Here is a 13875-nt window from a genome sequence, read left to right as displayed (position 1 = left end):
CTTACTTTTACAGCTGCAAATTTAAATCCACTACTAAAAGTTTTAAATCTGTATTCTTCAGGGGCAGTTTACTGATATGAAGAGGGGCAATTTGCCTCTCTTCAAAGCTGATATTGAGAAACTATTTTGTCCTAACTTTTAAATAATTAACCTTCAACTGAGGACACATTCCAAATAGGTTTTGCCATTCAAAAAATTGCCTTTACTGTATTTATGTTCTTAGTTTTCTAACAAAATCAGCAAGCATGCATTGGCCTTTGAAAACAGTTCAGAATTCACAAGGGATTCGTTTAAGAGGTCTCTATGAAAACTGCCCTAGAAAACTCGGATTTAACAGAAATCTGTTAACATTTCAACCTAAGAGATTAATACAATTTCTAACTTGTAGCTTTTCCAACTCACATTCCAAATACATGAGGCTTGATGGTTAAGCCCTGAATATGTACCAGCTCTAATGTTTTCTTACATTTTGCTCTGCTATAAACATAAAAACGTTTGTCAATTGAGGGGGGAAACCAATGGATGGAGCACTAACCCATCCATATATGGAAGCATTCTACACAGGTCCAGCGTTTAGTGCAGGCATGGTCTATTTCTCTGTGTATGTGAGTGTGTCAAATAGCGTAGACACCACCCTCTCCTTCCAAAAGATTCCTTAAAATACAACTGCATAACTGCAGAATAAACACAGTGAGAGTGGTGTAGCTATTAGTGTTTGACTAGAACCTGGCAGACCAGGGTTCAAATCTCCATGAAGCTCAATGGATGACCTTGGGCCATGAACAATCTCTCAGCCTAACCTACACCACAGGATCGTTGTGAGAGCGAAATAGATAGACAGACAACTCTCTTTCCAAAGAAGGGATTTAACATACAGGCAACTCCCCGTTTATGCAAGTCACATGCAACCATGCACACATGCATCGCCAAGAACCCAGAAGTGGCACAAATAGGGGGCAGGGTGGAGGTGGAACAGGCTTACATGCGCCCCACTGACATGTGCAGGTCCTTGGAACGCAAATGGGGAGTTGTCTGTACCGCTCCTCACAATTACTGTCTGTTGTGTTTCCTGTACTGCTGAGGGCCTGGTGTCCTTATTGCCCCATTTAAGCACCAGGCCTCTCCTGTTTGTGCTGTTTTACAGATCTCACGCGCTCAAATTAAAGTGGATTCTTAATTTTACTAATACACACTAAGTACCCCAAAGATGGCAGCAGCTCCCACACCCAAAATCTTCAATTCTGATCATTGTTTCATGTGTGAACAAGAGCTCTCAGTGTGATAAGGGAATTGCTGTCATGTCTCGAGGGAACGGATATGAGAACTCAAAATGCACCTCCCTTATAAAGGAACTGGAAAGAAGACTAAGAAATGGGACAGAAATTGAGAGGTGAATAAACGAAAAATACATGTATATGTAATTGTTTGGGGTTGGCTGGGAAAATAAATTTTGTGGTGCATCATAATCAACAGTGCAACAATTTCTTTTCAGAGTCTGGAAACACCACCAAAAGTTACAATGCCCCAGGGATCCAAGAGCATACTTCACTCACCTAGCCAGAGTTACCAAAATTATTTTAAAACACTGCTATCTCGCCTCTCAATTGCTTCACTACAGCTCCATCAGTTCCTTGCAAGCAGGCAAATATTTCTGAAGTATGAAAATTTATTAGTATGGAGTTTTCAAATGGGGGCTGTTTGTTAACTTGCACTCCCTCTGCTGGCTACACTCTGCCACACAAATAATAAATGCTTATGTGACTTCTGTGGGCCAGTTAATTCTCCGCAAGCAGTGCAAACTATCTTACAAACATAAAGAAGAACACATGGAGGGTTTCAATTCAAAACAATCAAGAGAAGTCACAGCTTAAGAGTTGCTCAAGAGTCATAGAAGTCTGTTCCCCAATACTTTTCAATGCCCTTAATGCAAGTCTATCCAGAAAGGTCTTTTAGATTTCTTGACCTTTTCCTCTAGCAAGCAGAATGGACACAGCTAATCACATTTGTGCCTGGCTTTCACAATCTGCATTCTTTACTAGTAAGAGAAAAAAAGAAGAAGGGGGTCATCTGATTTCCACAGCACAATCAAAAACAGCAGCTGCATCACCAAACCTTTTGTAAAATGAACAATGGGGCTGGGCAATAGATGAACATATTGTCCAAAAACATTTTGAAGTCCATATTGTGATACAGCTTGGTTTTCGAACAGCTTAGTTCTCAAACGTTTTGGCTCCCAAACATCACAAACCTGGAAGTGACTGTTCCGGTTTGCAAACTATTTTTGGAAGCCAAACATCTGACAGGGCTTCCGCGGCTTCTGAGCTTCCTACAGCCAATCAGAAGCCGCACTTTGGTTTCTGAACGTTTTGGAAGTCGAATGGACTTCCGGAATTCTACTTCTGTTCGACTTCTAAGGTACGACTGTATTGGTTTCATAATTTTTGACCTGGCAATGTATCGCAAATCATGGTGTGTGGGTGTGCTATGGAAAAATCACAATGTAGGAAAAACTGTGAAGCCAGCCAACGCTTCTCTCAATTCCTGCAGCCCATTAACTCTGCCAGCTTAGCCGGCTCCTGCAGGAATCACAAGAGCAGGCACCAGCAAAAATCACGATGCAGGAAAAACTGTGAAGCCAGCTAATGCCTCTCCATAGCTCCATCCTCCATCATGATATATCAGTATATTGTGATGTTTAGCTGGTGATATATCACAATGTTGAAAACCAGGTATCACCCAGCCCTAATGGACAGCAAATGGAACACAGAAGTTACTTCAAATGAATATAGGTATGCTAAATATTTCATTCTTTTTTGGGGGGGATATCGCAGGGGTCAGCACACCCGCACTGTGCAATGGATGAGCCTCACCCTGGGAAAACCTATGGGTGTGCTACACATTTCAGAGCTAGCGTGCTTCAGAAAGGTGGACTTAAAGCAAAGAACACGAGGCAGCTGAATCTCCTTTGCTTATCATTTCCATGGCAAGTGCCAAGCTGCCTTATGAGGAACGGCTAAGGGAGCTGGGCATGTTTAGCCTGGAGAAGAGGAGGTTAAGGGGTGATATGATAGCCATGTTCAAATATATAAAAGGATGTCACATAGAGGAGGGAGAAAGGTTGTTTTCTGCTGCTCCAGAGAAGCGGACACGGAGCAATGGATCCAAACTACAAGAAAGAAGATTCCACCTAAACATTAGGAAGAACTTCCTGACAGTAAGAGCTGTTCGACAGTGGAATTTGCTGCCCAGGAGTGTGGTGGAGTCTCCTTCTTTGGAGGTCTTTAAGCAGAGGCTTGACAACCATATGTCAGGAGTGCTCTGATGGTGTTTCCTGCTTGGCAGGGGGTTGGACTCGATGGCCCTTGTGGTCTCTTCCAACTCTATGATTCCATGATTCTATGAAAACACATCTTCAGGAAAAGGCTAGCAATGACAACTCTTGCAAGTCCTCAGCATTTGCCTTATCATACTGGGTGCGGATGCTAAGTTGATCTTATGCATATGGAGTTGGCTGTGTTTAGGCATGGATTTAGCTATTTTCAGGAGAAGCAAGTACCTCCTTTTACAGGACAGGGTACTGTCAAGGTTCAGGGAATCCTATCGCTCCCCTAGTAGCAGCCAAAGAAGCAGATAACACGAAGAGTCCTTGCCACATAATTTATTCAATATTCACACAGAGAGACAAAGGAATGTAGTCCTTATTCAATACAGTGGTACCTTGGTTCTCAAACTTAATCTGTTCCGGAAGTCTGTTTGAAAACCAAAGCGTTCCAAAATCAAGACATGCTTTCCCATAGAAAGTAATGCAAAACAGATTAATCCATTCCAGACTTTTAAAAACAACCCCTAAAATAGTAAAATTCAACATGAATTTTACCATCTAACGAGACCATTGATCCATAAAATGAAAGCAATAATTAATGTACTGCACAGTACTATAAAATAGATAAAATAGTATTGTAGATGATAAAAAAAGTTTTAAAAAATCATACCTGCACTGATGATAGTCATTGTTTGGATGGGGGGCTTTTATCCATTTCCGCAGTCAATCAATCAATCAATCAATCAATCAATCCAACAGTAGCTGAACTGGGATCCACACAGTCACAAAAACAAATTAACGGAAAAAGCCTTAAAAAAAAAACGCAAAATAAAAAGCAAAAACAAAAGCACCAAATATAAGCTTGAAATATCACCTCAGAACACTGCAGTTGGAAACGGAAAGTCTGAATTACTATGAGGGGGACGCAAATTAGCAGCGCAACAGGAAACATGGAAACGGAGCACATTCAGCTTCCGAGGCAAAGTTTAAAAACCGGAACAAAGTTTAAAAACCGGTTTTGCAGCATTTGGGTTCCAAGTTGTTTGTGAACTAGCTGTTCGAAAACCGGGGTAACGGTGCAATGGCGTTGTTCCGAGTAAAGCCCAACCTTCTCCGTCTCTCTTATCCTATGCCAGGAATGTCCAGCTCCCAAGAGACTGTGATCTACTCCTGGCATAAAAAAACTGGCAGTGATCTACCCACTGTCATTGGAGGGAGGAGGAGCATGTGTGAGATGGGTGGATTGCCCAGAGTTGTTGAGCTTTTCAGGGGGAGTATTGCAAAGAGTTTTTTAGCTCTCCCCCGGTAACTTTTTGTACACAATAAGGATCCTGTGATCTACCAGGATCAGCCAGGGATCTACCAGTAGATCACAATCTACTGGTTGGGCATCCCTGTCCTACAAGTGAAACTTGGAAAATTTGAATATTGTGGGAAAGTTCATTTATTTCAGTAATTCAACTTAAAAGGTGAAACTAAGATATGAGATAGACTCATGGCATGCAAAGTGAGATATGTCAAGCCTTTATTTGTTATAATTTAATCTTTTAATGTATCACAGTACTTTAATATTCTTTTGGAAGCTGCCCAGAGTGGCTGGGGAAGCCCAGCCAGATGGGCGGGGTATAAATAATAAATAATAATACCATATTCTTTGCCCCATAGGGCGCACCGGCCCATAAGACGCAACTAGTTTTTTTTTGGGGGGGGGGAAATAAAGAAAAAAAATTATTCCCCCCCCAAGGCGCTAGGCTGGGGCGGGGGAAGCCTGAGCTTCCCCCAACCCCAGCCCCCAGAACAGGCTGCTCTCCGCAAGCCCCCGCGGCTTGCGCAGAGCTACCCGAAGCCCCGGTGCGACTGCTCAGCACGCCGGGGCTTCGAGGTGCAGGCAGGGCTGCGCAAGCCGTGGGAGCCCGGGGGGGGGGATTCCTGCAGGCTCCCACGGCTTGCGGATAGCTTCCTGAAGCCTGGAGAGCAAGAGGGGTCGGTGCACACCGACCCCTCTCGCTCTCCAGGCTTCAGCGAAAGCCTGCATTCGCCCCATAGGACGCACACACACATTTCCCCTTCATTTTTGGAGGGGAAAAGGTGCGTCCTATAGAGCGAAAAATACGGTAATAATGATAATAGTTATGGCATACAGCTGATGAATAACCCAAATTAACAATCTCAGAAAATTAGAATATTAAATGAAATCAGCAAAACAAGGACTGCAAATAGACCAATATTGGACCTCTGAGAAGTAGAAGCATGCACATGTACTCAGTACTTGGTTTGGGCCCCTTTTGCATCAATTACTGCCTCAATGCGGCGTGGCATGGATGCTATCAGCCTGTGGCACTGCTGAGGTGTTACGTAAGACCAAGATGCTTCAATAGCAGCCTTCAGCTCTTCTGCATTGCTCGGTCTCATGTCTCTCATCTTTCTCTTGGCAATGCCCCATAGATTCTCTATGGGGTTCAGGTCAGGCGAGTTTGCTGGCCAATGAAGCACAGTAATCTTACGGGCACTGAACCAGGTTTTGGTACTTTTGGCAGTGTGGGCAGGTGCCAAGTCCTGCTGGAAAATGAAATCAGCATCCCCATAAAGCTCGTCTGCAGAAGGAAGCATGAAGTGCTCCAAAATCTTCTGGTGTGGTGTAGTGGTTAAGAGCGGTAGTCTCGTAATCTGGGGATCCGGGTTCGTGTCTCCGCTCCTCCACATGCAGCTGCTGGGTGACCTTGGGCTAGTCGCACTTCTTTGAAGTCTCTCAGCCCCACTCACCTCACAGAGTGTTTGTTGTGGGGGAGGAAGGGAAAGGAGAATGTTAGCCGCTTTGAGACTCCTGAAGGGGAGTGAAAGGCGGAATATCAAATCCAAACTCTTCTTCTTCTCTTCTTGGTAGACAGCTGTGTTGACCCTGGACTTAATGAAGTACAGTGGACTAACACCAGCTGATGACATGGCTCCCCAAATCAACACAGACTGTGGAAACTTCACACTGGACTTCAAGCATCTGGCATTGCGTGCCTCACCATTCTTCCTCCAGACTTTGGGTCCTTGGTTTCCAAATGAGATGCAAAAGTTGCTCTCATCAGAAAAGAGAACATGGGACCACTGAGCAATAGACCACTTCTTTTTTTCTTTAGCCCAGGTAGGACGCTTCTGACATTGTTTCTTGTTCAGGAGTGGCTTGACAAGAGGAATACAACATTTGAAGCCCATCTCCAGGATCTGTCTGTGTGTGGTGGCTCTTGATGCACTAACTCCAGCCTCAGTCCACTCCTTGTGAAAGTCCCCAACACGTTTGAATGGTCTTTTCCTGACAATCCTCTCCAGGCTGCGGCCATCCCTGCTGCTTGTGCACCTTTTTCTTCCACACTTTTCCCTTCCGCATAACTTTCCATTAATGTGCTTTGATACAGCAGTTTGGGAACATCCAACTTCTTCTGCAATTACCTTTTGAGGCCTTCCCTCCTTTTGGAGGGTCTCAATGGTGGCTTTCTGCACAACTGTCAGGTCAGCATGATTGTGCTTCCTACTGAACCAGACTGAGAGACCATTTCAAGGCTCAGGATCCCATTGCAGGTGTTATGGATTGAATAGCTACTGCACCTTTTCACAATATTATAATTTCCTGAGATTGTTAATTTGGGGTTTTCATCAGCTGTACACCATAAGCATCACAGTTATAACAAATAAAGGCTTGACATATCTCGCTTTGCATGTCATGAGTCTATCTCATATATTAGTTTCACCTTTTAAGTTGAATTACTGAAATAAATGAACTTTTCCACAATATTCTAATTTTTCCAGTTTCACCTGTATGTCATCCCTGCACCGGATGATCTGGGCTTTCTGCCTCTGAGCTTTCGGTTCTACTACCCTCAATGCATGCCTAGTCCTGGGGGTGGAGGTCAGGAATGCTCTCCACAGACCCAGAGTCTGTCAGCTATCTCTCCCCCAGTGTTTTTTCTTCCTGCTGTTTCTCTTCCAATATTTCCCAGCTTTCCCCCTCTGCAGTCTCAGAACTATGTCCGTCTGCAAACCACTCTTCTAAATCTATACTGTCCTCCTGTTCTCGGGAAGGTTCAGGAGAAGTGGCCCCCACCATTCCTCCTCAGCCCTGTCCCTGACAGGTACCTCCTCCCATGGATGTTTGAGTCTATCACATGCTGTAGGAAGCAAGGGCCTCGTGGCATCAATACAACATTCTATCCATTAGGTCTCTGTGGTCAAAATGCTATTGCTATATACAAAACTATTGATTTACAAATAAAAAATCCATTTCCTAATTCGTATGAACTGTTACTGATATAATTAACCTACTGCCAAAATCTTTCTAAGACACTGAGGAAGTGAAAATGGCTGTATTAGAAGGTGCCTTTCCTCGCTGAGCAAGAGACTGGAAGAAATCATTCTGTTCCAAAAGAAAAATAAAAAACTAACCTGCCTCCCTAAAGAATAAGGATCTGAACCAATAAATAAAGGCTGGCAAATATTCCCAGCACCCCCAACTATGTCCATTACCGAGCACAAAATGCCACGGGCTAGAAAGACATTTCAGTTTGAAGAAATGCAACAACACACGAGTTAACAGTATCAGCTCCCTCCAGCACTAAGAGTTCTCTCCCCAACCTCTCACTGCCAACACATAAAGCACAGAGACCTGAAGTTTTGTGGCATTCAAGAAAATTGCTCTGTATTATATTCAGACAGAAAGAGAGAGAGAGAGAGAGAGAGAGAGAGAGAGAGAGAGAGAGATCCAAATAGAAAAAGGGACCAGGCAGGGCTGTCCACTTTCCCCCTTACTGTTTATTACAGTCCTGGAAATACTCACACTGGACATAAGGAAAGACCAAGGTATACAAGGGATAACATTGGGGGGAAAGCCTTCACGTTGAAAGCTTTCGCGGACGATTTAATATTAATGGTGGAACAGCCAGAAGAAAGTATTCCAAAAACCTTAGAAAAAATGATGGAATTTGGTAAGGTCTCAAGGTTCAAACTTAATAAATCTAAAATGAAATTAATGGTCAAAAACATGCTGGATCCTGAGAAAAGGGAATTACAAGAAAAAATGGGCCTACTAATCGTCAAGAAAGCCAAATATTTAGGAATTGACATCACTATTAAGAATATCAATCTGTTTGAAGACAACTATAAAAGAATTTGGAAAGAAATAAAAAATGACATGGATATCTAGTTTAGGTTACAATTGACATTATGGGGCAGAATCTCTGTCATTAAAATGAATATACTCCCAAAAATGCTACTTCTTTTCAAATGATCCCTATTATAGGGGAAATGGAGTGTTTTGAAACATGGAGGAAATATTTAACTAAATTCATTTGGCAGGGAAAGAAGCCACACATAAGATACAAATTATTAACAGACAAAAAAGAAAGGGGGAGCTTTGCACTTCCAGGCCTAAGAATCTATTATGAAGCCTCATGCTTATGTTGGATTAGGGACTGGATGTTATTAGACAATACAGATATTTTGGATTTAGAGGGCTGGAATAAAATGCACATCTGGCATGCATATCTTGGGTATAACAAGGCCAAAACACACAAAGGGTTTACTAATCACATAATTAGGAATGCACTATATAAAGTGTGGATAAAATACCAAAGTTTGTTAGAGCCCAAGACAGTGTCACCACTGGAAGCGTTTTCAGTTTAAAAAAGGAATATGGGGGGAAATTGGGCAACATACAAACAGCTCCTAATAGAGGAGGATGGTCAATTGAAACTGAAACCTTACAAAGAAGTTAGAGATTACTGTACTAGTTGGCTGCAATATTACCAACTACAGGACATATTTAATTCAGGGGGGAAATTCGGATAATAGAAAATGAGTGGTAGTCTATAGAAATTAAGACATGCTCAGAATATAAAGACAAAACAGCAAGCTTTTTTGTTTTTGTAGTGATAATGACTTGTATGAAAATATAGTCTGCACAACTTCAAGGGTCTTTCACCTCCATAAACGAAAGGTGTCTGTGAAGGGAGCCAAAAGACCAAGACGACCTTAAATGCTGGCCATGGCTCTTTACCACTGGAAAGTCTGGCAGGTAATAATCGAGCTCAGGAAATTACATGACTCCTGGACTGAGGAGAATATCTAAGGTTGCAATTTTGTTTAAAACACTGGAGGAAAGGGAAATGCTTTTGCTGCTGCCTCCACGACGCTTTATCACTTATATATAGTTCCAATGCTGTTTTTACCTTTATAATTGCAGGGAAATAGGCTCCAGATCGAAGTCTACAAGGGTCAGGCTTGTATAGCTTTTAAAATCAAATTATTATGCTTAGAGCCACACCGTGGCTGCTCTGCACAGAAATTTACCGTATTTTTTGCCCTATAGGATGCACCGGCCCATAGGACGCACCTAGATATTTTTTTGGGGGGGGAAATAAAGGGGGGAAATTACCCCCCCAGGCACGGGGCTGGGGCGGGGGAGGTCCGAGCATCCCCCACCCAAGCCCCCAGAACAGGAAGCTCTCCGCAAGCCGTTGGAGGCCACTTCGAAGTCGCGCCGGGCTCCCACAGCTCGCGGAGAACTGCACGAAGCCCGCTCTGGGAGCATGCGGGGCTGGGGGAGGGGGAAGCTTTGCTTCCCCCATCCCCAGCCTATAGAACGGGTCCCAGAGCGATTGCAAAGCTGCGCGCAGCTTCGTGATCGCTCTGGGAGCTTGCAGGGCTTGGGGAGGGGGAAGCAGGCTTCCCCCGTCCCCAGCCTCCAGAACGGGACCCAGAGCGATCCCGAAGCTGCGCGAAGCTTCAGCATCGCTCTGGGAGCTTGCGGGGCTGGGGGAGGGGGAAGCCCGCCGCCAGCCTCCAAACCACGTCGGGAGACAGCAGGATGGCGCGCTGCACCTCCCCGCTGTCCCCCGAGCTATCAGGGTTGGCGGCAGGGAGAAGCGGGCTTCTCCCCGCCACCAGCCTCCAAACCACGTCGGGAAACAGTGGGGTGGCGGCATTCCGCCTCCCCGCTGTCCCCCGAGCTTGTGGGGCTGGCGGTGGGGCTCTCCTGAAGCCTGGAGAGCGAGAGGGGTTGGTGCGCACTGACCCCTCTCACTCTCCAGGCTTCAGCGAAAGCCTGCATTCGCCCCATAGGACACACACACACATTTCCCCTTCATTTTTGGAGGGGGAAAAGTGCGTCCTATAGGGCGAAAAATACGGTACTTCCTGACTCAATTCCAGCATTTGGCCCTGGAATTCAATTCAGTTAACATGTAGCTGGTGCTGAAGAGAGGATCCTTGTCTGGACAAGTCCCAGTCACAGGAAATATTAAAATTCTGTCACTCTCCTCCTCTTTTATGGCTGATGCAGACCAAATATCATTTACCATTTTGATGGCTCCTCATCAGAGAATAATCGAGCCAAACCTTCTGCAGCTCTTGGAGGATACAAGCAGAACCAAGTACCAAACTAAATGTGACACAATTTCATACAATCAGCAATTTAAATTGTTTTGTTTTGTTTTGTTTTTAAAGCAAATAGGTGCAGGGGCCCTGATCCAGACTATGAACTTGGAGAGAGGAAGCAGGCTTTAACTCTTTGACTCTTCCACTGTAGTCCACATAACACCGGTCTTGAAAGACCTACATTGTCTCCCAGTACATTTCCGAGCACAATTCAAAGTGTTGGTGCTGACCTTTAAAGCCCTAAACGCCCTTGGTCCAGTATATCTGAAGGAGCGTCTCCACCCCCATCATTCTACCCGGACACTGAGGTCCAGCTCTGAGGGCCTTCTGGCGGTTCCCTCACTGCGAGAAGCCAAGTTACAGGGAACCAGGCAGAGGGCCTTCTCAGTAGTGGCGCCCTCCCTGTGGAACGCCCTCCCACCAGATGTCAAAGAGAACAACAACTACCAGACTTTTAGAAGACATCTGAAGGCAGCCCTGTTTCGGGAAGTTTTTAATGTTTGATGTATTATAGTATTTTAATATTTTTTTGGAAGCTGCCCAGAGTGGCTGGGGAAGCTCAGCCAGATGGGCGGGGTATAAATAATAAATTATTATTATTATTATTATTATTATTATTATTATTATTATTATTTGAATTGCCCTCCAGCATCTACTATTTGCACTGCAAGGAAAGCTTCCATTAGTGCCAATGGGAGGGTTCTTGCCAAATATCAAGTGCAGGAGCTTCCATCCTGAATACTGACCAGGAAAACAGCTGGTGTAAGAGGGTAGGAACTGACTACTTTTACTGATCTTTTACTTTTTTACTTAAAAAACAAATAAACTGTGCAATTGCTGTTGCATGAAAGGTCTCATGTCTAGTGTAGCAAAGACTGCTGCATGTCAACTGCAGATCATCTGGAAACATGGAGCAAAAACTGCTCCTTAGAAGGCAACTTCTGAAGTATGAAATAGAAGAGAAAAGGGGCAAGCACTGCATAAGGAGCCGTTAGGTAGCCATTCCCTCAAGGTTCAGAAGAGAAAGAGCGATAGATAGAAAAATGTCAAGCTTGAAAAACGTTACCTATGGGAAACTCTTTTTATCAAGTACAGAAATTACCTAAATAATTACAGCAACAGGAATACTTCCAGTTCTGCGGAAGATATTAAACAGGAATCAATGGAGAGCTTAGAAGGGTTCAGCAGTGCCTTTTATGCATATCTGAACCTGGAAACATAAGTCTGCATGTCCACACTAGGAAAGAGTAACAGCCAGATGTTTGTACAATGCAAAAATCCAAGCACACAAAACTGCTTTGAAGATGTGCCCTCACAGAACCCTCCTGGTCTCCCAAAGTGAGAACCATCAAGTGAGAGATGGAAGAGAAAGGTTGGAAGAGAGGGATGCTCTACACTCTGCAATATTCGGGAAATATGGAGGGAGGAAAATGTGGAGGGAGGAAAAAATCCTTAAATAAGAGACACGGGGGAATGATTAATGGACTTCAATGTCTGTACACTAATGCGCAAAGCATGGGAAATAAACAAGATGAGCTTGAGCTCTTGGTACAGCAAACTAAATATGACATAATAGGCATCACTGAAACCTGGTGGGATAAGTCCCACGATTGGAATGTAATAATGGAGGGATACAATCTATTTCAGAGAAACAGACCAGACAAGAAAGGAGGAGGAGTGGCGTTATATGTCAGGGGTGTGTATACCTGTGAAGAGATCCAAGATTTAGAACCTCAAAGCCAAAGTGAGAGCATTTGGGTCAAAATTAAGGGAGAGAAGAATAACAGAGACCTCATTGTGGGAGTTTACTATAGATCCCCAAGCCAAACGGAGGACATAGATGATGCCTTCCTGGAACAGATGGCCAAGCATGCAAAAGGAAGGGAGATAGTAGTAATGGGGGACTTCAATTACCCGGATATTTGTTGGACGTCAAACTCAGCCAAGAGCATAAGGTCAAACAGATTCCTCACTGGCCTTGCAGACAACTTCATTGTCCAGAAAGTGGGAGAAGCAACAAGAGGAACAGCCATTTTAGACCTGGTCCTAACCAATGTTGATGACCTGGTTAGTGGGGTAGATGTGGAAGGATCATTAGGCGCGAGTGATCATGCTCTTCTGAAGTTTACTATACAGCGGACAGTAGCAGCCAAGCATACTAGGACTCAATTTCTTGACTTTAAGAAAGCCGACTTCATAAAACTTAGGGAAGTGCTGGGTGAGATCCCATGGACAGCAATACTAAAAGGAAAGGGAGTTCATGATGGCTGGGAGTTTGTTAAGACGGAGATAGTAAAAGCACAACGTCAGGCAATACCAATGAGATGAAAACATGGAAGGTGCCTAAAGAAACCAGGGTGGCTATCTAAAGAACTTTTAACTGAATTAAGATTAAAAAAGGATGTGTACAAAAAATGGAAAAGGGGGGAAACCACCAAAGAGGAATTCAAACAAATAGCCAGCACGTGTAGACACAAAGTCAGAAAAGCTAAAGCACAGAATGAACTCAGGCTTGCTAGAGAGGTTAAAAGCAACAAAAAAGGCTTTTATGGGTATGTTCGTAGGAAAAGGAAGAACAAAGAAACAGTGGGGTCACTCAGAGGAGAAGATGGTGAAATGCAAACAGGGGACACAGAAAGGGCTGAACTCCTCAATGCCTTCTTTGCCTCAGTCTTCTCCGATAAAGAAGACAATGCCCGACCTGAAGAATTTGAAGCAAATGATTCAGCAAAGGAAACACAGCCCAGAATAACTAAGGAGATAGTACAAGAATATTTGGCTAGATTAGATGTATTCAAGTCTCCAGGGCCAGATGAACTGCATCCAAGAGTATTAAAAGAACTGGCAGATGTGATCTCAGAACCACTGGCAGTCATCTTTGAGAATTCCTGGAGAACAGGCGAAGTCCCGGCAGACTGGAGGAGGGCAAATGTTGTTCCTATTTTCAAAAAGGGGAAAAGAGAGGACCCAAATAATTACCGCCCAGTCAGTCTGACATCAATAGCAGGGAAGATTCTGGAGCAGATCATTAAGCAAACAGTCTGTGAGCACCTAGAAAGGAATGCTGTGATCACCAATAGTCAGCATGGATTTCTGAAAAATAAGTCATGTCAGACTAACCTGATCTCGTTTTTTGA

The 13875-nt window shown here is 44.0% G+C and overlaps 1 protein-coding gene across 4 annotated transcripts in view; it reads right to left on the bottom strand.

Moving 5' to 3' along the window:
• APBA1 (amyloid beta precursor protein binding family A member 1) overlaps nucleotides 1-13875 on the bottom strand; it is a 110855-nt gene that overhangs the window by 57080 nt on the left and 39900 nt on the right. Inside the window, exon 1 of one of the 4 annotated variants that reach the window (XM_082241551.1) lies at nucleotides 3993-4089. The exons of 2 other annotated variants lie outside the window; for them this stretch is intronic. The gene's annotated coding sequence lies outside the window, so the exon portion shown is untranslated. Of the gene's footprint in view, nucleotides 1-3992; nucleotides 4090-13875 lie in introns of those variants that run through there. One more of the 4 variants, XM_082241550.1, reaches the window with a different exon arrangement.

This window comes from Podarcis vaucheri (genome assembly GCF_965113315.1).
Source record: "Podarcis vaucheri genome assembly, chromosome: 11".
Classification (NCBI taxonomy): Eukaryota; Metazoa; Chordata; class Lepidosauria; order Squamata; family Lacertidae; genus Podarcis; species Podarcis vaucheri.
The sequence above is the reverse complement of the archived record's forward strand: the minus strand, read 5'-3'. Positions and strand labels throughout refer to the sequence as shown.